Source organism: Episyrphus balteatus, chromosome 1 (genome assembly GCF_945859705.1).
Source record: "Episyrphus balteatus chromosome 1, idEpiBalt1.1, whole genome shotgun sequence".
Classification (NCBI taxonomy): domain Eukaryota; kingdom Metazoa; phylum Arthropoda; class Insecta; order Diptera; family Syrphidae; genus Episyrphus; species Episyrphus balteatus.
In genome coordinates, this window is record NC_079134.1 from 126,105,184 (window position 1) to 126,128,236 (window position 23,053).

Here is a 23,053-nt window from a genome sequence, read left to right on the forward strand (position 1 = left end):
TTTTCTTTTTTTCTTTTCCACATTTATCGTCTTCGTCAGCTAATTTTATTGTTCAGCGTCATTAAGCGTGACGACCAAATTACTTTAAAGCAATTTTCGGCAAAGTTTTTGTTGTTGTTGTTGTATAAACGATAAGCAATCACTTTTGTTCTACTTGGAATGTGCGCATAATTTGCCTCTAGTTGAGTATAAAGTCTTCTTCTAATAGGAAGATGATCGTTTGCTCTGCAATCAACAAAGTGTTGAGTGAAGTTCACTTAATTTGATAATGATCACTAATGGTATAAAAAAGTAAAAGTGTGATGGTCACTTTTTTAAAACACGATCTTTCAACAATAGATTTAGGATATCTAATTAAGCCTAGAAGAGAGTGTAGTTATAACTATAATTATAGGTATATCAAGGGGCACGGTAGTGCCCAGCCAAGCTCTCTAGCAACTTTGGCACTACACCCTTATTTACAGGAAACAACTCAGGCCATTTTCGACCCCTCTCTAACTTCCACACCAAAGATGCCAGAAATTTCAAACTCGCTACATTTGTTGAGCTCGCCGAACCCAAATTCCTCACAAAATTTCAGCTTCTTACGATGAGTAGTTTCTGAGATAAAGGACTTCAAAAATCGCGAAAACCGTAACTGACTCACTGACAGATCAAAATTATGGAGACCTTCCCGCTATCGTACAAATTTGAAATTTTACATGGTGATAGGACTTAAGGAAAAAATCGAAAATTTGAGATTTTCAATTCAGGGGGCGTGGTAACCGCCCATTTTCGCCGAATTTTCATCAATTATTATAGAGCACTTCTGATTATCGTAGAATCTTGAAATTTGGTAGAATGGTAGAGCTGGTAGTTTATACAAAAGAAAAAAATTTAAATCTGAGAATTTCAACCAGGGGGCGTGGCGACCGCCCATTTCCGCTGAATTTTCATAAAATATTATAGAGCACTTCTGATTATCGTAGAATCTTGAAATTTGGTAGAATGGTAGAGATGCTAGTTTATACTAAGGAAAAAAATTTAAAGTTTTAGAATTTCAGTCAGGGGGCGTGGCAACCAGTGGCGTATCCAGAAAAAAATTTGGGGGGGGCTGAAAAAATTTTTTAATTTTTTTTTTCTCTCATTTTTATTCTTCTTTGATCAAGAGAAAAGCGCTGTGCTGCGGTACTGAAAGTGGTATTGTAGCATTTTACTGCTTTCGACAATTTCGTACTACTGTCTTTTTTTTTTACATTCAAAATAGTGTTTTTTTTTTTTAAATCTTGTATCGCAAACCTTTTACACAAACAGCGAGGTGTTCAGTCATCTTAAAAAAAAAACACTTTTATTCCTATGACGTCTAGTTTTTGATCTATACTCATCACTTTTTTCGATATAAACGCCCATGTTCCGCAATTCGACCGAGAGTGAATTGAAATCACTTTTCAATTTCACGTGAAATTGACCTTTGGTCGATTTCGAAAACTTCGAAAATGCTTCGAACTGTCAAAACTAAAGGATCATCCAATTTTATTTTGTTTCTAAAGTAAAATTACTGCTACTTTGAACATGGATGCAATTTTATTGGCAACTTTAATGGAAAAAAAGCAGAATTTAAAAGAAAATATAAGAAGAAGTCACATTATGGGAGACATATTAAATATGTATGTAAGTGAAATGCAGAACATGGGCGATATTATTGCAAATTTTCAAAGAAAAATTTGTTGGGTAGAGTTTAAAGCAATGAGGTTGCAAACACAGAGGCAGTGATGAATTATGATATTTCATTACTCATGTGTTTTATGCTTTTTGTATTAATTTAACACCAAATAAACATTACAAAACAATCAAAATATAAGTTTCGATAATATTGTGTCCAAAATTTGCAGATTCACTGAAAAAGGCATCAAATTCAAGAACAAAAACAAAGTGAACTGAATTGGATCAGAAAATCTAAATGAATGAAAAAATGCCGAACAAATCATTGCCCTATGGACAAGTGAATGCTCAAAAAGTCCAATGCAGAACGTGAAAGTCTCATAAACTAATTTCACCGGCACACAAAATAAAAAAAGTGTCATGTACCAGGAACCAGACCTATCTTTCTTAAAGTTTTTGGGCACGCTGAATCGAATTTCAAGTCCGTTTGCCCCTGTCACCCTCCAGTTTTGAGTAAAATGCAAAAAACTCAAAAAAAAGAAGTTTTGTGCCTTTTTTTACATTTTTCTCAAAACTGGAGGGTAAACGGGCAAAACGGACTTGAAATTCGGATTCAGCGGGCCCAAAAACATATAGAAAGATAGGTCTGGTTCCTGGTACATGACACTTTTATTATTTTGTGTGCCAGTGTTTTCAATGAAATTCTTTTTGATGTCTAGTCCGAAATTATATACTTTTTCATAATATGTTCCTTTTTTAATCCAAATCAGAAGCACAAACCGGAATTTGCTTAAAAAAACCATTAGCTATGTTGACCACTAAGATTTTGAGATATCAAAAATGTCTATTTCCAATATCTTTGAGAAAAATATTATTTTTGAAAAAAAGTAAATATACTAAAGACGATAAAATACGGCTTTTTGAGATTGCAAAAGAAGTTTTGCAAAATTTAACGGTGATGTAGGTAGTTCGACGTCAAAATACTAAAAAAATATTTGAAGAATTCTGAATTGGACTAAAATCCGAAAAAATTATCCCAACCCTCAACGTCAGCTAAGGCTCTTACTCAAACAAACACAAACAGCCATTTCAGAACTTGGAGGGGGCTCGATCATCTGAGCTGCCTCTAGATCTCCAAGATTTACGAACAAGTCTCAGTTAATCATGTAGATTATGATGAAATCAGCCAAATAATGACATGATTTTGCAGGCTTGGGGGGGGCTTGAGCCCCCTGAGCCCCCCCCTCAATACGCCACTGGTGGCAACCGCCCATTTTCACTGAATTTTCATCAAATATAGAGATTTTCAATTCTACAGCCATACCTTGCAAAAAGTAGTGAAATCAGAACAAAAACATTACTGTTAAAAAAAGAGCCAAGTTATCCTATGTTGAAATTATGCTGGCACAAAAAGTATTGAGATATAAAAGTGTACCAAGTTCTAAAGCTTGGGTTCAAATTCGTATCAATAAAATTTTGATTGTTTACTTGGCAAATTTTTGAAATAACTTTAAAAATCGGTATTTTAAACAAAAATTGTCAAGTAAGCAATCCAAACCTACAACTTTTGTCAAATGATCTCAACCCGAAAGGCTCCCCAGCTAAATATAGCTATTATCCAAGAGGACATTATGGCATTCCCGCAGAAGTCTCTTTTTTACAAGCTGAGACAACTTGCTATCCCAAAGAATCGAAAGAGTGGAATATTGTCAAGTTTCCAAGAACGGGAGACTTGACGAAAACTGGAGAAGAGTTTGAGGAAATAATAGCAGAAATTTTGGGGCTGAAAATCTACGAGAAAACTAAAGATGAACAGCATTGGAAACCAGTTATCCTCTTCAATAAATAGTTCTCAACAGTAGCCGGTAGAGAAAGTAGAGCGTTCCCAACATCTTGGGAGTATTGTCCCGAAATCGGAGCCGAACAAGAAATTAAAAGCCGAATCGCAAATACAAAGAGTGAATTCGGGATGTTGTTCAATATTTCCAGGAATAATTGGCACACCTTATTATTTTTTGAAAAATTTTCGAAAATTTTTAAACACAAATACCTACATCATTTGGAGATTAAAACAATTTAAAAATGAGTTTTCGTAATTTTAAAATCAACTTTTAATACTTTTTTATATTTCTTATAAAATAAATGATAAAATTAAATTTAAATTATTTTTTAACCGACTTCTAAAAAGTATTTTTTTTATGTTTGTTACCTCATACCTTTGGACTGGATGAACCAATTTTGTAGATTCTTTTTGTATTTTAATGCTGGTGATGGTGAGGTCCCTTTTCAGTCAAGTATAATAAAATTGATGAGAAAATTATAAATCTAAGGTAAAATCCATAGAAGTCGGTTTTGTTTTCCTGATACAAAATAATGATTTATGAAGTTTATAAAAAGTTTTAATATTCTAAGCTTCTTTTACGTTTTACCATAAAGGCAAGTACGTGCGACCCTTTGGTGTAGTAGTACTGCTTGATATGAGACAGTCTCCAATAGTAGGTATCATTGTCATGAAAAAATGCATCTTTGGTTAGCCATTTAGGCTCAGTGGTAAATTTTAGGTCCCTTCCAATAAAATTAATAACCCGCACACATGAATGGTTGTAAGTTTTGCTCTTTCAAGTGGTTGTCGTGCAATAAATGTAGTTATTTATTATTTTATCGAAAACAGTCTAAAGACATCTTAAACCTATGTTACCATTTTAACTTTGTTAAATGCACCACACGACTTCATTTGAAAAATTTCAAAAGATGCATTCCAGTTGAGTTACTGAACTAAATTGCTTCATACAACTACTTATTTTGAACATTTCCAAGGTCATTCGATACAAACAAACCTCATTTAATTATCATTGATCGATTATAACAAACAAAAGAATGCTTTTTGCATAAATTTCTATATAAAAATTTTACAGTGAAAATTGGCCCACATTTTAATACCTACCTACTAATTGAAATTTTAAAGTTAACGGGTCTTAATTTAATCCAAATATAATCTCATAAATAACGGAACGATTTCGCAGATTAAAACAAAATTAGTAGGTATGTCGATTAATATGTGGAGCTAAAATTTGAATATTTTGCATTTACTCTTACATATATTTTTTTTTTGCAATAATTTCACAATAAATCGATATAAAATACAATATTAAAATACTGTTACTTTAATTTGTTAATAAGAAATTAATATCAAGGTCTTTTGAATTTTGTCGTCATTTAATTGATATTCAAAATACAGAAGATATTTATGTATGTATTTTATTTAACAATATTATTGCAATTTTTTGTTTGTTTTCTTTATAAATACGAAATGAGCTGAACAAATATATTTTTGTATAATTTTATGTGGGATGAATTTATATTTATTACTTCAACAAATCACAAAATTCTTAAGAAGGAAATTCTATATTAATTGCTATGACATTTTTGATATTTGTTAAATTGTATTCCAACACAAAATTATGACTCACGAAGCGCATCATTTAAGTCATACTCTAAGAAGCTTTGGGTTTGTTGTTGTAACTAAATTTCTGTTCTTTATTACTACATATTTGAATAATTCATATTATTATTTTGAAAAATGTATTTCGTTTTGGTAAAAAATATAACTAATTGCTTCAACATCTAACTGACTGGTTTAAAACTAAACCGAAATATGTTTTTGAATATTGATTCAATATAATTAAAAAACCCTTAACTTAATTTTAGGGATCTTTGTAATTTAAACTACATGATTATAGAAGCAATTCCAAGTATAATTTTAATTGAACGACAAATTGCTTTAAGCCTTCTTTTTCACTTATTTGCATTTTATTAAACAAATAAAATAAATGTGTGTTTTAAGATAATCGTGTTTTAAGATCATCATGTTAAACCAAAGTTAATCATTCTGACTTTCATTTAAATATAATTCAATTTAATCAGATTAAAAGTTTTCACTTTTTTTTCTGTTGTTATTTTTTTGCGTGTTCAATGAATGTGTGCTTTGCAAACAAGCGCAATAAAAGTTCATTCGATTGTTAAAGTCAGATAGATGTGGTTTTCTTTTCTGTTTATTTCAATTTGATTGCACATTTATTTGCAATTTGCAATAAAATTGCTGACATCCTCAGTCAGAGTGACGAGTTCGATTGCAAATAAAAATAATGCAATGTTATAATAATTGGAGTAATTTAATTACTTAGCGTACCTAATAGTTTTTTTTTTTTTTTTAATGTGTTTTGTTTTATTGACTTTGATTATTGGTTACTACTGTTCGTTTTTCATGGTAAAATTTGTAACACGATATAAATGTTTTCCTCATAAATCATTTTTGTCTGGTGGTGGTTAGGTAAGTATAGATAAATGGAAATCATAGGTAGTTGAACACAAAAGATTATTTACTTCATAGTGGTGTTATTAAAACACTATAGAAGCAATTTTACTATCAAGGCATTTAAAGATATGAAGCAAATGTAGAATGAGTTTAGTATTTAATGACGTGAAAATAATCAAAAAAAAAAAATAGCTAATTTTTGATTTCCCAGTGCCACTCCCACTTTTCGCATTTCTGAGCTTGTTTGACTGTTGGTTTTAAAGGCATATTAAGTGCTTTTGCCAAATTTCAGTATTTTTCATTTGTCCTTTTACACCTGTGGAGATCTGTTGCCGATAATCTTAGTTTGAAATTTCGACATTATATGGCTTTAAAAAACCCTTATTTTTTTGTAGGCATCGTGGAAATATGATTGAAGCGTCATATAAAAGGTTAAATAATAAGCTTTTAGATGATATAAAATTTATTATAGGTTGTGATAGAAAAAAATAGATTTAATGGTGTTAGGAGAGAAAAAAGATATATTTTTTTTTGCTTTTCTTGATGAAAACTGATTGGGTTCAGAAAATCTAGCTCTTTTTGTAGATTTTGTATAGACATGGTCTAAAAAATGTTTTCAGTTGAAATAATAAGCTTTCAGATGACATAAAATTTATTATAAGTTGTTAGGTATACAAAAAATGGATAAAATGGTAAAATACATTTTTTTTGCTTTTTTCATGAAATTTTTTTTTAAACTTTTTGCGCATTGTAAAAATTTAAGTATAGCTTTATTCTCTAGGAAAATATGTAAGATTTTTTAAGGTTTTACTTCTACCAATTGTGAATTGCAACATGATTTTTTTTTATATTGACATTTATTCTTCTGACGATTGAAAAATCAGTGCTAAATTGAATTATGGCTGTAAATCTTAAAATTTGTAATGGTTTTACTGGAGAAAAAAGTATAACACTTTAGGCTCACGCCCAAATTGAATGCCTACTTAAATATTATGCACCTATGCGTATACGAATATCTTTTTTTAAATCTTTTTAAAATTCAATATGCAATCTCTTAATAGGTATTAGTTTTTTTTTTTTGTTTAAAATCTTAACTTGAATTTCGGGCAGATTGCCATAAAGAAATCTTACATCGAACATTAATTGAAATATAAAATAGGCGTATTGGAGCGAATATCAATTTTAAACGGAAATGTTGGCCCTGACATCCGATACCACGCACATTGTCGCTCACGATCGATTGCAAGTTGGCAATGGAAAATGGTAAATTGTATTGACTTGTATTGTATTAGAGACAATGTTTGCTTTAGATATGGTATTTCTTTTTCTATTTCTTGATTGAACATTTCGAATTAAATTATTTGTTTATTGAAATAAATTAAATTCTTGGCAAATGATTACTTTTACGTCCATTAACAAGGTTGTTTTTGTTTTGTATTGAGAATAATGATCTTAGTTTCCAATTTACAACCAGTCACATTTATTAGATTTTGAGCACTTAGACACACACGTCTAAATTTTTTCAAATTGTAGGAAATGATTTATAACAAATAAGTATCAAAATATTCACTGTTAAGACAATCTACTCCAGTGTTTGGCAGTTAAAAGAGAACGAAAAACAAGATTTTTGAACACATTTTCAAAATTTAAACAGTTGTCTAAAGTTAAAAAACTTTTATAAATAATATCCATAAAATTACGGATTGTTGAGAAATTGTTAAAAAAAAAATGTGGAGTTAGTAAAGTTCTTCTTTTTTTTTTAATTAAATAACTAATTCATTTTTTCAAGAAACATCACAGCGTCAATATAATTAAATATTAAATGAGTTCATTGGATTAAATTTTTCAAAAGAAGGGAAGTAATTTTTTTTTGTAGGCAAACAATATTTAGGCCGAAAATATTCAAATTCGTTTGTTCTGGGAACGACACAAACGAGCAAAATTTAGATGTTAATACGTTACAGATTTGCAGATACAAACCTATGTATTTATTATTGGTTCCTATCTAAAAACGTTTTTTTTGTTCTAATTTCCAACTTTGTCTTAAATGCGTACAGAGATTTCAACCCAAATTTTTATACAGAAACTATTTAGGATCCGCAGCAGTAAAATGTTCAAAAAGACCATTTTTGAATTTCTACAAATATTAAGAATAATGTTTATTTTAAATATAATTTTTTAAACTACCAAATTTTTTTTTTAGTTAAATTTTTTATATACACGTAGATAAGATACTAAGAACTTAAATATCTATGTGATGAAAAAACTACCCTAACGATTAAAAAAAAAACAATTGTAAACTTTCTTGTATGAGATACTTTTTTGGATACCAAAACCGCTTTAAAGATGTTTTTGTAATTTTAAAAACAAATGTAATGCATTATTTTTGAAGGTTTTAATAAATTTTTTATAATTCAAAAACATTCTTTTGAATTAAAAAAAAAAACTTTAGTATTTTAAGTACCTACTCGTGTATTTTATTTCGCTATGGCAACAATCGTTTTTCGTTTTGGATCTACACCAAATTTAAAGCCGAAGGTATTAACTTCAATTTAATAAAAAAAACTTTAAATCCAGCATGAAATTTTCTCTCTTAAAAATTGTGTAGTAAAACTACTGAACTACTGGACCTATTTTGATTAAATGTGAATTTCCAAATTTTTTTCCAAAAACGTTTCTTGGCGGGTGTTTTTTAAATTTCGTTTAAAGAATATTTGACTTTGCCTATGCAGGCAGCTACCTTCTAATTTTGTTTTTTCAATAATTTTGCAATACAACAAAATATACACTAGCTCAAAAAATTAAGGGAACAAAAAAAAATCGTGATTTTTTTTAGTGATATTCGATAGGCTGTATCTCAGTAAAAAATGATCGCATCATGACAAAATAAAAAGCGTGTAAAAGCTCTATTTTTCTAGTTTTAGGATTAAATGTTAAAATATTTTCTTTCTAACGGTAAAATAGCTAAATCGTTGAAACTGGTAAAAAACAAAAATTTTCCAATTTTTGTTTGTTTTTACTTTTCTCTTAAGAAAATGGGAAAATTTTTTCTGAAAAAATTATTATTATTTTTAGAAAGGCTATTTATTTGGCTTAAAGATTAATTTTTTTTCAAACTTCTACGATTTTTTTTAACTGCAATATAAGTCATCAAACCAAAAACCATACTTTTGACTTTGACTATCAATATCTCAACAACGGATCACTGTACAGAATATTTAAGGACACATTTAAAAACTTCATTTAATTTTCTAAAAAGAAATTAAGTTTGCTTTGTTAAACAAATTGTTTTCTTATTTTTTAGATTAATTTAGAAAAGCTATCAAAATAGGCAATTTTACGGTTTTTTAGAAAATTTACCGCTATTTAATTTCTATGGGTGATAAGATTGAACTTAATTATTGAAGCTTAATATACTTGAAATTAATATGCAAAGTTTCACACTTATTCATCAAGCAGTTTTTCTGTTGTGAGGGTTTGAATTTTTGAGATGAAGTAAAACACCATATTTCTGCAGGTCTAAATGACTTACTTCTTTGAACTTTTTTATGAGCAAAATCAAATTCTTTTGAGTTTATTTGAACATTTTATTGATAAATATCGTTTAAATTTAGGAAAAACATCCAAAAATGGTATAAAAAGCCTTTTTTCAAAATTTAACTTTTTTTGAAAACTTTTAATTTTTCCTTGGTTAAATTTAAACGATATTTATCAATAAAATGTTCAAATAAACTCAAAAGAATTTGATTTTGCTCATAAAAAAGTTTTTGTTCCCTTAATTTTTTGGGCTAGTGTATATGTAGGTACCTAATTAAAGAGCATTTTTTTCGCTATAACATTAATAAGCTCTATGTGCAGCATAGCAATATCGATAACAAATTCCAAATTTTTGCTCAGCTTCTCTACCTATTTATTTTATGGACATGCACTTTCGAATTCCAAAAATACGTAGCTTAATCTACAGGTGGTGGTGAAAGAATTACAGCCTTTTAATCAATAATGGGCCGTTTCAAAGCCTTATTTCGGCTCACAAGTCACAATCAGAGTTGAATTTGATTTTGTGAGGTTTTCGTATCACAACTTTCCAATTATGATCTTCTTCATTTAATAAGAAGTTTGTGGGGAAATAAATCCTCACAAAATCGGGTTATCCTCACCTTTTAAGGTTCTTGTGATGTATCAGTGAGGTTTGACAGATTAAGATAAAAAATAAACTGATTCTTTTTTTCCAACCAAAAACACATAAATATTGAGTCTTTCGGTTTTTCGAAGTAGGTAAAATTTTACTAAATTTCCCGAGTATTGAAAAACACATAAATACAACACTAAGCAAATTTATTGATATAACTGAACACTGCCTTGTAGATTAAAACAATCAAATATAAATGTCGCACCTTCTTTGCCTGATCTTTTCCAAAAACATAAAATTACCTACACTAGGAGAATTTTTGATCGACGGAAATAGACACATTTTATATCCGAGTATTTATCTGTGGAATAAACAATTTCGCAGTAAGACCCATTCTTAAATTCCATTTAATTGTCGGTAATGTTCCAAGAACAAGAGAAAAAACAATCGACATGCCTTTGCCATACTTATATTAGAAAGTTTAAGTCGAAAAAGTTATTCATCAGTAACGAAATCCTTCGATGACAACCATCGCAATTTCGAAGAAGGACCATCAAATTACTCCACGAGCTAAAATTCTCCAGAAGCGGAGTCAAATTGCGCCTTGAAGTGAATAAATGAGTCAACAATGACGTACCTACTATTGTTGAACGCCTTTTTAAACGAAGTGACTCACGTAATAATTTTCGTCATAATTCTCCTACACCACGTCACAAACTACCCAAATTATTAAGAATTTCAAATTTACCTACGTAAAAATCTATACATCACTGATTCATTCATCTACACAATTAGATTCCATCGATCAAAAACGTTCATACACAATAAATGCACACGCATATTGAATTCAAACAACCCTTTTTTATCAATTATTTGCCGCCTTCATTTAACATTCATTTAAGGTATACGCGTTCTAATCCGAATATAGTCTGTGTCGCTAAAAAGTAAAAAGAATAAATTAGAATAAAACTTCGAATGTTTCCTTTTCTAAATTAACATAGAAAAGGTATATATATCAAGAATAAATAAATCCTTACAGCCAACAACTGTCAGAAATCGATGTTGAGTATCATGCTAAACGTGATCAGAAATCTTACATAACAGAACTATACAAAACCGAAGGTGTATCAATAAAGTTGTTACCATAAGTGTAATACTACATTTAATATATTGTACGTGATATGGTTTTTAATTTGGTATTATATTTTAAATTCTTCAGTTTCAGTTTTCACAAATCGATTTAAACTTCAAAAAAGATTGATATAAAAGTAGGTAGGAAAAAAAAGGCACTTACCACACTTAACAGAAAAGATAAAAATTGTATTCCTTTTAAACAATTGAATGTGTGTGTTCTAAAATCCTTTCTCCGAATTATTTTTGTATCCACTTGAATTTTGTATTTTTATTTATAAATATTCAACTCAAAACGATGTAATTCGATACACTAACAATACTGATTGCACTCCCGCAAAGCAACCACAATAATCCTTTGAATAAAAGGATCTTCCAGTAATTCTATTTCTTCGTTTTCACTATTTCAGTAATTTGATACTAAACATCTGTTTTGGGGACATTGACAAAGTATCTTTGACCCTTAATTCACAGGATATGTTTTTTTTACCGAGTCTACAAAAAGGATATCTATTTATCTAGAAAAAAACAAACAGGATATGAACCACTCAACAAGAAAACCAAAATTTATGGCAGAATAAACAACACGATCAAAATTTTATTCTTGTGGGAATAATTTCTAACACCACCAATAAAAAGAAATAAACATCCACTATTTCTTTTTTTTATTTCGTATTGAATTCGATAAAGTCGTTCGTAAGATTATATCCAACGGGAGCAATTCAATTTCAACTCGACTCGACGACACAGAAGTTCGAATGGAACTGAATTAAAGTGCAATTTCAAATTCAAACCAAACCCGAATTCAGTTGGATAGGTTTTTAGTTCTCTGAAGCACTAACTTTTTCTCATATCCATTAGATGCAAGCAGAAAATAAGATACAAATAAAAAGAGTTTACATTCGAACAACGAATTGAAAGAAAGTCGAGAATCAAAAATGAAAACAAATTCAAAACACAACTACGAAAATACTTCAACCGTGGCACGGATGCGTGTTTACCGGCTTTTATGTGTTTTTGTTGTTTGTCTATCTTTTGGATTGTAGTTTTTTTTTATATTTGATGAGGAAAAGAAAACAATTCAACCCTGAATTGGAAATGGAATGAATGGAATTGAAACTAAACAAACGTCGGTTGCATTCGAACATAACAAAACATGTTCGAAGTTGAGTCTTATTTTTTTTTTATCATAATTTTCTTTGGTAGGTATAGGTAGATAGTCCATTAATTGATGACAGGTTGAGTAGGTAAAACATTTAATTTAATTTTTTTTGTTCATAATGGTCACGTTTTTCAACCAAAAATTTTGTTGGGTAAATGTGTAAGACGATTTTTTCAAAGGAATTCTTTCAGATTTAAAAAGTTTAAAAAAAAAAAATATTCTTTCCTGATCACCACATTTTGTCCAAAGAGTTATTTTTACTGTTGTATTCTCATAATTTGGCTTAAATTCTAAGGTATTTTTATAATCAAAGATTTTGAGGAATTTCAAGGTGCTATGATTCAGTTCCTATTAGGTATTAACAACAATGAAGAATTCTAAGAAGGTTATTTGTGGTTTACCCCATTTAGCCACTGAAAGACCGGATATTAATGTGTCATTTTGGGTTGCAAGACGAGTTGATCAAGTAAAATAGTTTCCTATTTATAAAGGTAACAAACTTGGAATGTGTTTTTTGATCGTGTTTGAGGAATTTCATGTTGCAACATTGAATTATGCTTTTCAGAGTAGTTATTATTAAATTTTATTCCAGTCAAAATAGGTCTTGTTCTCGTTAGAAAATATTTGCACCAAGTTGGAAATTGATACTCAGACCTTTAACTTCTAACTCAAGCCACATAGTGAAAATTCCTCATCAATCCCTTTCTGTCTGCGTCAAAAGTTATTCAACGTTTAATGTCGATTGTCGAAAATAACACTTTTTCCTACCTATATTATTAACTCATATCTCATAAACGGTTAGTGCTACCAAGAAGTAATTCAGCGAAATTTTAAAGATTTTGTGGTTCTCTATAAAAAGTGGAATAGCATTGTATTGTATGCCCCTTACCTATAACTTGTTATAGTTTCTACATGTAACTCTGGGAGGGTACATATTTTGAAATTTCACTTTTATACTTTTTCGGAACACTTTGAAGAGATTATCGTGATTTTTAACAGAAAAAGAAGTTTTGTAAAAAAAAAATATAAACAAATTTGACCAAAAAATCACCAGCAAAAAAATTGATTCCTTTACCTTAAATTTTTTTCTATAAATGTAACTTGAATCCTTTTGAATATTGTTAAAAATTAAAAATAAAACTGTTAAACAAAATTAATTTTTCTCTCAAAAATATTGATACAAGAAAAGATAGCTCAAAATCTTAGTAGTTCACATAATTTTAATAAATATTTTGAAGGCAATAACAAAAAAAAAAAAAAAACAAAACATAGGTTCCTACTTGTTCCGGAAAAATATAGCTATCTATACATATTTTGGTTAAAAACTTGACTTAGACAAATTTTGTTTTTAAAATTCAATGCTCTGATTTATTTTTTAGTCATAATTAAATAATTTAAATAATTATTTTTCCCAAGCTGAGTCAAGTTTTTAGATGATTACCCCTAAATTTCGGCTAAAGTGAGGGGACCCCCTTTCATAGATTGATTTTTTTTTTTGAAAAATCAAATTTTCCATTGATAAATTAATTTGAAGGTAATTATAATAGAAACCACAAAATATCGAAAATTTTATTTTTGACAGTACTTTGTTGTTGGAGCATTTGTTTTTCTCACAATACATAGGTACATGTAATTTCAAATGAGACTTTTTTGAAGGAGGACTTTTAATGGGAAAAGGGACCAGCAAACGTTCTTAATGTTTACAAAATTTCATTTAAGGTTTACTTCTTTACTACCTACGAAGAAAATTAAAACTTCATAAAACGAAGTTATTTATATCTATATTCATAAAATAAGCAATATTTAATATTTTTTTTGAATAAACCAAAACTTATTATGTAGGAAGGTATGCACGGGGAAATTTTGTATGGGGTTAAAACTACATATTAACCGTTTAATTTGGCGTAAGTCAACGCATATGATAATACCTACATTAAAATTCAATCAAAAAGGTAAATTAATCAGCTTACTTCCGCTGTGATGCGTGATCATTGCTCTGATAAGTCTTGAAAAAAAAAAAAAAAATATACCTGCTTTTTACGAATTGCTTCAGCTCCCTAATTTTTATACCTAATGATGACAAAATTATGTTGAAAAACTTACGTAGGTATAGTGAGTGAGTTTACTATATTAAACACTCACCTGAATCAAAAACCATAAAACATTCTACAAGTAGATATGACGTATGATGATTATTTTATTTGATATTTGCTCACGTTTGGCTGCGTCAAATAATGATTATGATTCATAACAAGAAAAAGGGGTCTGAAATTGTCCTCTGTGCTGAACAATTTTTTTTTTTATCATGATTATATTAATATAATGTAGTAAATATTTTGAAAAATGAAGCCCTTGATGTTATTCTAACATGTTTCATCCAAAAATTGCCGAATTTCATGAGGTTAAAACGCCTCAAAGTCGAAAAATTAAAAAAAAAAACTAGAACAGATTGTTTAATATCTAAATAGTTTCGTTTCAGAGGCGTGCCTTTTTTATTTAAAGCTAGACAATGTCTTACTACAACGAGCAACGCCAGCCAGCGACTTGAATTCACATTCCATTGATTGTCACAGTTCTGAAACAGTGTGTAATGTGTGACAATTTGTCAGATCTCCACATAGCGCGTTGGCGTCTATTTTCATCCTCCAGCAGCAGCAGCAACAGCAGTTGGAAACAGTTTGCGGTTTAAAGCAAAACCACAACAACTACAAGGTATAAATTTGTGAAAATCCATTAGATATTGGGTCTTGTGTCATTCTCCATAGATCTTACGAGACACGATATCGCGAATCCCATCATAGTGAGTTGTTATTAAAATTTTGATTGACTTTTCACGACACATTACGACATTTTTCTATAACCAAGTTCCCAGTCTTTGATGATTTATTTTTCATTCAAACTCCTTAAATACATCTCATTTGCATATAAAATGCAGTCATGCAGTGTAGGCGATTAAATAAATTGAATCGAGATTTGTTTCGATTCAACGATGTTTTGTTCCCAGCCCACTTGAAAGTCTTATAATTAACACGTTTGGGGTAACATATACTCTATGAATGATAAATGCGTTTTTTTTTCTTCTATCAAAAATGCATTTTTTTTCATTTTTTTTTTGGTAAAGTAGAAACCTTCCTATCGAACTTTTTGAAAGGGAGACATTTTTATGCTCAGCTTGATGTCATTTGTCAATAGCACGCTTGTCCTATAATATTTGAACAATGGACAAAAATGGTGACCGACATAAAAGTGTAACGACATTGCAATTGAATTACTCAGATGAAAGGACTCATCATCGTCAGCATTGTCATCAGAAGGGATGAATTGATGATGCTGTGTTTCGAGATGCACCAGAAATCATTGTCTGATAATGTTTATCGGTTCATTGATTTTCAGAAGCAAATTCTTTCCCCCTTTTCTCGAACAAAAAAAAAAAAAAAGAAATCTTTTGTACTTTTGAAAAAATAAATGACAATAAATTGAGGGATTCTTTTCTATATCGAATAATTTCTTTTGGTTTTTTATTTTTTTGTGGCTTGTGCACTTCAGATAAATGTAAATTATGAATGTTTGCATAGAGGTGTGCTCTAGACCGTGATCTGAAGTAGTTAGGAGGTGCATTTTAATTTTAGGGTGGTGGGGTGTGACTATGACATTATTTATGTTGATCATTCAAGTAGCTATTTTAGATGCATCTGCCTTCAAAATTTGCAACCGCAACAGCACACCTAAGGTTTTCAGAGTCTACAATGAAAATATTAAATTTGTTTGTCGATTTTTTTTGAAAACGTTGACTTTATTTTTTAATTTAATTAATATTTTATTATAGCATAATAATTTTTTCTTTGAAAAATAGCTTAACAGGATCAAGATTTTCTGATTTTATATCACTGTCCATATATTTTTATAATTTTTTAGCTTAAAAAATGATCTTTCAAAAAAAAAAACATGCTGTGGTAACCTCAGAAAAATTTGAATAATAAAATCGATAAATCAATAATTTAACGTCCCCTACTTTATCGGATATTTTGTGGCGGAATACAAAAAAAAAATAATCTCCATAAATTGGAGCAAATTAATGGAGAAATTACATGAGAGTTTGTTGCGAAAAATCTTTTTGTTAATAAACTTTAGCTCAAAAGTCAACTTTCAAAATTCAAAAAATGAGAAATGCATGAACAAAAAATGGTTATCAATTTTGGGACCCTGAAACTGCGGTAGCTACGTATTTGGGTGTTATATACAGGGCTGTGCAGTCAGCCAAAGTTTATTTGCAATCTTTATCAAAGATATTACTACCTAATATTGCCAAGCATAACATTGGGAAATTGAGTGTATGTAGACGTAAACATAAAAGCACTTCTTTTTTCTAAGGACATTGAGTTCCTAGTGCAAACGCCACATTCTTTACAGCTGATTAATAAATAAACTTTCTAAGTACCTATTGTCAGTGGCGTAGCAAGCATGGGTGACACCCGCGGGGCCGCAATTATGGTGTCACCCCTAGAATAGAAAATAGTAAAATAAATAAAATTTCAATGTTCTATTTCAAATTTTTTTCGTGCTCTTTACCATAGTCAAATTTTGGAATCGAAAAAATAAAAATTGAACTGCCATACAACCAATTTTTTTAAGTTAGGAAAATTTTCAAAAAATAATAGGGAATTTCAAACCATTCTAAAAAATGTTTTACGTTTTTTAAGTTGTTAATAATATATAAATAAAATCAAAAATATAGAGCCTAACAGGCAGATCAAGCTAAATTTAGTTGACATTTTTATATACGTGTTTTCCGTGAGCTTAATTGTGACGGATACAAAATGCAGTTCGAAACGAAAATGTGAATTTTTAAATGGAGCTGCTGCGCCCAGCTCAGCTGAAATTTAGAAATAAATTTTTACTCGGCCTAATTTTGGAGAGAATTTCGTAAGCTCGATCTGCGTACGAAATCCAAGGAACAAAAACTTAAATCAATTGTAAGTAGATAAGGAAAATTTAAAGGGTGATTCTTGGGTATATTCTAAAAAAAAAAATGGTTCTATAGTAACGCTCTATCTACTACTAATATAACTGCGATCTAATAGGTCCATTACTGCTTGCTAGCTTTGGATGTCACCCCCAAATGGGTGACAACCGGGGCGGCAGTATTTTTCGTTTAGATATGTTTGAATCAGTTTGAGAATTGGTTCTGATTTACTCGACACAAGTGTGGATAGCATAGCCGTAGCTAGGATTTCATTTCGGGGGGGGTTACCTCAGACTGAAAAAATTTTTTTTTAAGATTCACAAAACTTTTTTATCAACTATAGGCGTGTTTTTTCTATTACTCAGTTGCTACTCATTTTTGATTTTATTCGCAAAACAATAATAAAAATTACACAAGTAAGTATTTGTTTTTATTGTTTTTCGAATAAAATAAAAAAATGAGTAGCTACTGAGTTGAAGAAAAAACACGCCTTATATGTAACTGCAGTCGATTCTTAATTCCGCTAAAGCAAATGGTCATTAGAACTGTGTGAGAGCGAAAAACTTGTCAATATCCTTTTTAAGTATTTTTTAGGAGAGAAATTCATAGTTAAAAGTTTAAAATAGCTCTGCTTACCGTAGAAGAATTTAAGAATGTACCGAATATAAAATGGCCGAATATTCGGCGGCATCTCTAGTTTAAATTGGTACAAGGAGTGATAAGATGTTTGATATAAATTGCGAGCGCTAGCGAGGAAGAAAATTTTTTTGAAGAAATAAATTTGAACCATTATTAGGCTTTATACAAAAAATTATTTCGCACAATTTTATATATAAAAACATTGAAAAATGAAATTTTTCTCCCACTAAAATTTTGTAGCAAAAAATTGAAATATTCTATTATATCAATTTAGTTCAAAATTAAATCGGGAATACTTAAAATTAAAAATTTTTAATAATCCAAGTTGTTTGGCATGAGCTAATTTTCTAATTTGAAACAATTTGATAAATAGAAAGCTAAAAATATAACGAAAAATTTTACATAGGTACTCTCTGAAATAAAAGGATAAGATGTCGGAAAGACTTAAATAGATTTAACGGTAATATTTCAAAAAACGAGATGTGATCGAATATTTTTATCTTCGGATTCGAGTTCAGCAACCCTTTGAAAAAGTATAGTTTAGCCTCGACATCAAAAACCTTGTAGATAGAATACTTGTGTTATTTAAAGGGTTCTTAAAAAAACATTTTGTTGTTTACATAGTTCTTTAGGAAATGATCAAAGAGGTAAAAACTAGTTTTTTGAAAATCCCTTGCCAAACGTTGTAATGGACCACAAAATTGTTGTTTTTCCTTATAAAAACTTCATCGACAGCTTCTTAAACGATACGAAATTGGTAGAGACTTTTAGGGAGATTTTCGGGATCGGGTCAAAATTCTGGCTTCAAAATTCTGCTTTTCAAAATTCTGCTTTTTTAACGAAAATTCTGTTTTTCAAAATTCTGCTTTTCAAAATTCTGCCAGCATTATTCTTGAACAAAAAATTCTGCCAATTCTGTTTTTTTTATAGCTTATGCGCTGACTAAAGAAAAATACACCCCATTAATGTAACTCAACATTGGTACTTTCCCAAATTTTTTTATTTGAGTGTCGCAAATATTTTTCAAATAAAATCTATAACTTATTGGAACCCATCGGTTGTTTGATACAAAATATTCCTTTTAAAAAATTTTGAATTATTTTCGGAAATGTTTAGTATTAAAAACCTGTTCTTAATTTTTTCAAATTTATTTATTTATAAAAAGAAAATTAATATACATTCAAAGAATAACAAATTATGTAGGTAAGTTATCAAATAAGCAGATAATTTTTCAAGAAGATGATTTTTAAGAAGTCTGCAAAAAATTAAAGAACGGTTTGGAAAATGTTAAAAAGCGCGCGCTTTTTAACATTTTCCAAACCCTTTTTTAATTTTTTGCAGAATTTTGAAAAAACAGAATTATGAAAAGCAGAATTTTGAAAAACAGAATTTTGAAAAGCAGAATTTTGAAAGCAGAATTTTGTAAAGCAGAATTTTGAAAGCAGGATTTTGACTCCGGCAGAATTTTGACCCCAACCCGAGATTTTCAGATAAGTAATTAAATTACTAAAATACAAAAACAAACCATTTAGTACTGCAAATATTAGACTTATAGGTATTTTTTTATACTATATCTTTTGATTTTCTGAAAAAAAAAAAAATTTCGGGGGGGGGGGGGTTAAACCCCCAAAACCCCCCCCCCCTAAATACGGCTATGGTGGACAGGAAGTAACTATGAGCAAGTGGAAAAACTCCTCATATTTTACTTAAAAAGATTAATAAATCCTCAACCTTTCTTTTAACTAACACCCCAAATTACATGATCATGTTCGAAACAGGATTTATTTCACCTCTTCATAAAAACCTTCAAACTGCATGCTGACTATATCCTTAAAGGTCTTAATATGCCAAACGCTCGTTTCCCAGAAAATAAATCCGTTTTTTAAGTCATTCAAACGAACTGGGTAGTTCAAAAATTTAACTGAATTAGCCGAACAGGTGAATTTTGAGTTGAACTTCAGCTTCAGTAATATGGTTTTGTGGAAATCAACCTTGTACTCGTCTGGGTGAAGCTTCAAGAGAACTGTACCTACATGTAACAAGCAATTAGTTCGCAGCACCAGTACGATTTATAGGTACTAGATCGGACTCTTCAACTACATCGGCCAAGGAATTTTTTTTCAAGACCCCTAAGGGCCATTTTTTACTTGCGATATAGGTACTATAGGGCAAGTTTAGGATTCGTAAAAAAAATCGAACTCGAGATAACAATTTTACATGACATTACGATGATGGAGAATGCCAAAAAAGTGGGTCTGGCAATTCTGTCTGTCTGTCTGTGTGTCTGTCTCTATCTGGAGCTGCAGCCTAAACAAGTGAAGTGATTTTCTTCAAACCTGGTAGTTAGCAGTTTTTGGTGATTCCCTAGAGGGGAAATTGAAATTTTTTTTTATGACCAAAACTAACGGTACCTGCCATATAACGGAAATACAAAAGTTAATTTTTTTCAAAAACGGCTCTAACGATTTTGATTTAAATTTTTGTTTGTAGTATTACACATTAGAGCCAACTTTTAAAATAAAAAAAATATTTTTTGTACCGTTATTAACGGTACCTGTCATAGAACGGTTTTTTTTCGTTTCTGAATATCTCGTACAACATTAACCCGATTTAAATGAAAATTTTTATACAAAAGTGTGTAAGTAAAGATAATATTAAAATTTTAGAAAATTTTCAAAAAACGCATTTTTGGTTTTTTAAAAAATATTTCAAAATTTTTTTTTGAAAAATCAATTTTTTGAAAACGGATCAATGAAAAATTTTGAAATTTAGTTTTTATGTGTAAATTAATTATTTCTTCAAAATGGCATACCAACTTTTTTTTTGAAAAATGTTAAAAAATTTGTATATATAAAAAATTATTTTTTTAAAAAACGGCTCCTACAATTTTCGAAAATTTTTTTCTAAAAATACCTTTTTATACAAGAAATAAAATGGCATATTTTTTATTTTTTTTAAGATAATTTAAAACGGAGTTTAATTAATTATAAAAACAGATTTAATTTTTTTATACTACTTATGAAATTTCTTCAAAATATCAAATTTTAAATTTCTTGAATGAAAAGCTTTAACATTATAGTTACTTTAAGCATAAGAACAAGTACGTGCGACCCCAGTCGTGCAATTTATTTTTTCATTGCATTAACATTTTCTATATCTTTTTTTCAAAACTATGACCATAGGGGAGAGTGGGGCAGATTTGAACACTTTTTGCTTTCGCAGATGCTTGAACGAAATATGTTCGTTTTCTTGATCTGTAAAGTTTACTAACATTGAACAGTAACATTGAACTTCGATTTCAAATAGCATTTAGTCAGTAAGATGAAATATTTAAATTAAATTTTGATGTTTAACCAATATAGGATCTTATGTTCAAAAGTGCCCCATGTGCAGCTTTGAACATGGAGGGGGCACTTTTGAACAGCAGTATTATAGACCAGTGCCAATCCGGTTTTCAGAGGGCAAAAGTTGAACAAATTATTAGCAGCATTAGGGTGGTGGGAAAATTTAGGATAAATGGTATATGAAAGGGGAAAAATAAATTGCCCACAAAAAAATTGGGGGAAAGGGGGTGGGTTGGCGAAAAAGTGGGGTGGGTGTCAAAAATCATGGTTTTTTACGGTTTCTGTCAAAGCTAGACGCCATATCGAAAAAAGTCAAATGCCAAAGTTGTAGGGTGTATAAATGTCTACAACTTTTACTCAAACAATTTTTTTCTATAACCTCAAAAATATTGGAAAAAATGCAAAAATACGATTTTTTGATTTTTTATTTTTATCTTTTACAAAAATGGTTGGATTTTAACAAAACTTGGTTAAAAAATACTTTGTTATGTTTTCTATCTATTAAAAATGTTTTTTGAGCAAAGAGTGAATTTTTGGATTTTTGACGAATTTAATTTGAAAAAATAGCTTATTTTTCAATCAAAAAAGTTACCGAAAAAATTTTTGATGTTTGAAATGTTTGAAATGAAATTATTTAGATTAAAACCTATAATTTAAGATTGTGTGGAAAAACTATACTTTTGTTTTAGAAAATATTGAGAAAAATTGAAAAAAACAAAAAAACGATTTTCAAGATCGATTTTTCCGTAAATGACAGTAATATTGGCGAGAAATAATTTTCCATAGAAACTAAATTATACTTTTCTAATGGCCTTTGACCTTCTTAATTTGAATCTAGCATTAGAATAGCTCTAACGTGAAAAGTTTTTGAGATATTGAATTTTGAACGTGCAAAACAATATTTTTGTGATGTTTTGCATGGTAATATCTCAAAAACGTGATGTGATAGAATTTTTCTGACTTCGGATTCGAGCTCAGCGTATAAAAAAACCATTAGAAAAATATACTTTGACTTCTATCAAAAAAACCTTTTTGACTAGTGAATTCGAACAGGGAAGAAAAAATCGAATGCCTTGTTCGAATTCACTAGTCAAAAAGTTTTTTTATAGAAGTCAAAGTATATTTTTCTAATGGTTTTTTGTGCGCTGAGCTCGAATCCGAAGTCAGAAAAATTCTATCACATCACGTTTTTGAGATATGACCATGCAAAACATCACATAAATAGTGTTTTGGACGTTCAAAATTCAATATCTCAAAAACTTTTCACGTTAGAGCTATTCTAATGCTAGATTCAAATTAAGAAGGTCAAAGGCTATTAGAAAAGTATAATTTAGTTTCTATTGAAAATTATTTCTCGCCAATATTACTGTCATTTACGGAAAAATCGATCTTGAAAATCGTTTTTTTTGTTTTTTTCAATTTTTCTCAATATTTTCTTAAACAAAAGTATAGTTTTTCCACACAATCTTAAATTATAGGTTTTAATCTAAATAATTTTATTTCAAACATTTCAAAAATCAAAAATTTTTTCGGTAACTTTTCTGATTGAAAAATAGGCTATTTTTTCAAATTAAATTCGTCAAAAATCCAAAAATTCATTTTTTGCTCAAAAAACATTTTTAATAGATAGAAAACATAACAAAATAGTTTTTAACCAAGTTTTGTTAAAATCCAACCATTTTTGTAAAAGATAAAAATAAAAAATAAAAAAATCGTATTTTTGCATTTT

General features: G+C 29.4%; 1 protein-coding gene across 2 annotated transcripts in view; it reads right to left on the reverse strand.

Moving 5' to 3' along the window:
* Nucleotides 1–23,053, reverse strand: part of LOC129906840 (uncharacterized) — a 182,591-nt gene that overhangs the window by 43,476 nt on the left and 116,062 nt on the right. Inside the window, exon 1 of one of the 2 annotated variants that reach the window (XM_055982786.1) lies at nucleotides 11,380–12,009. The exons of the other annotated variant lie outside the window; for it this stretch is intronic. The gene's annotated coding sequence lies outside the window, so the exon portion shown is untranslated. Of the gene's footprint in view, nucleotides 1–11,379; nucleotides 12,010–23,053 lie in introns of those variants that run through there. 2 annotated transcript variants of the gene reach the window in all.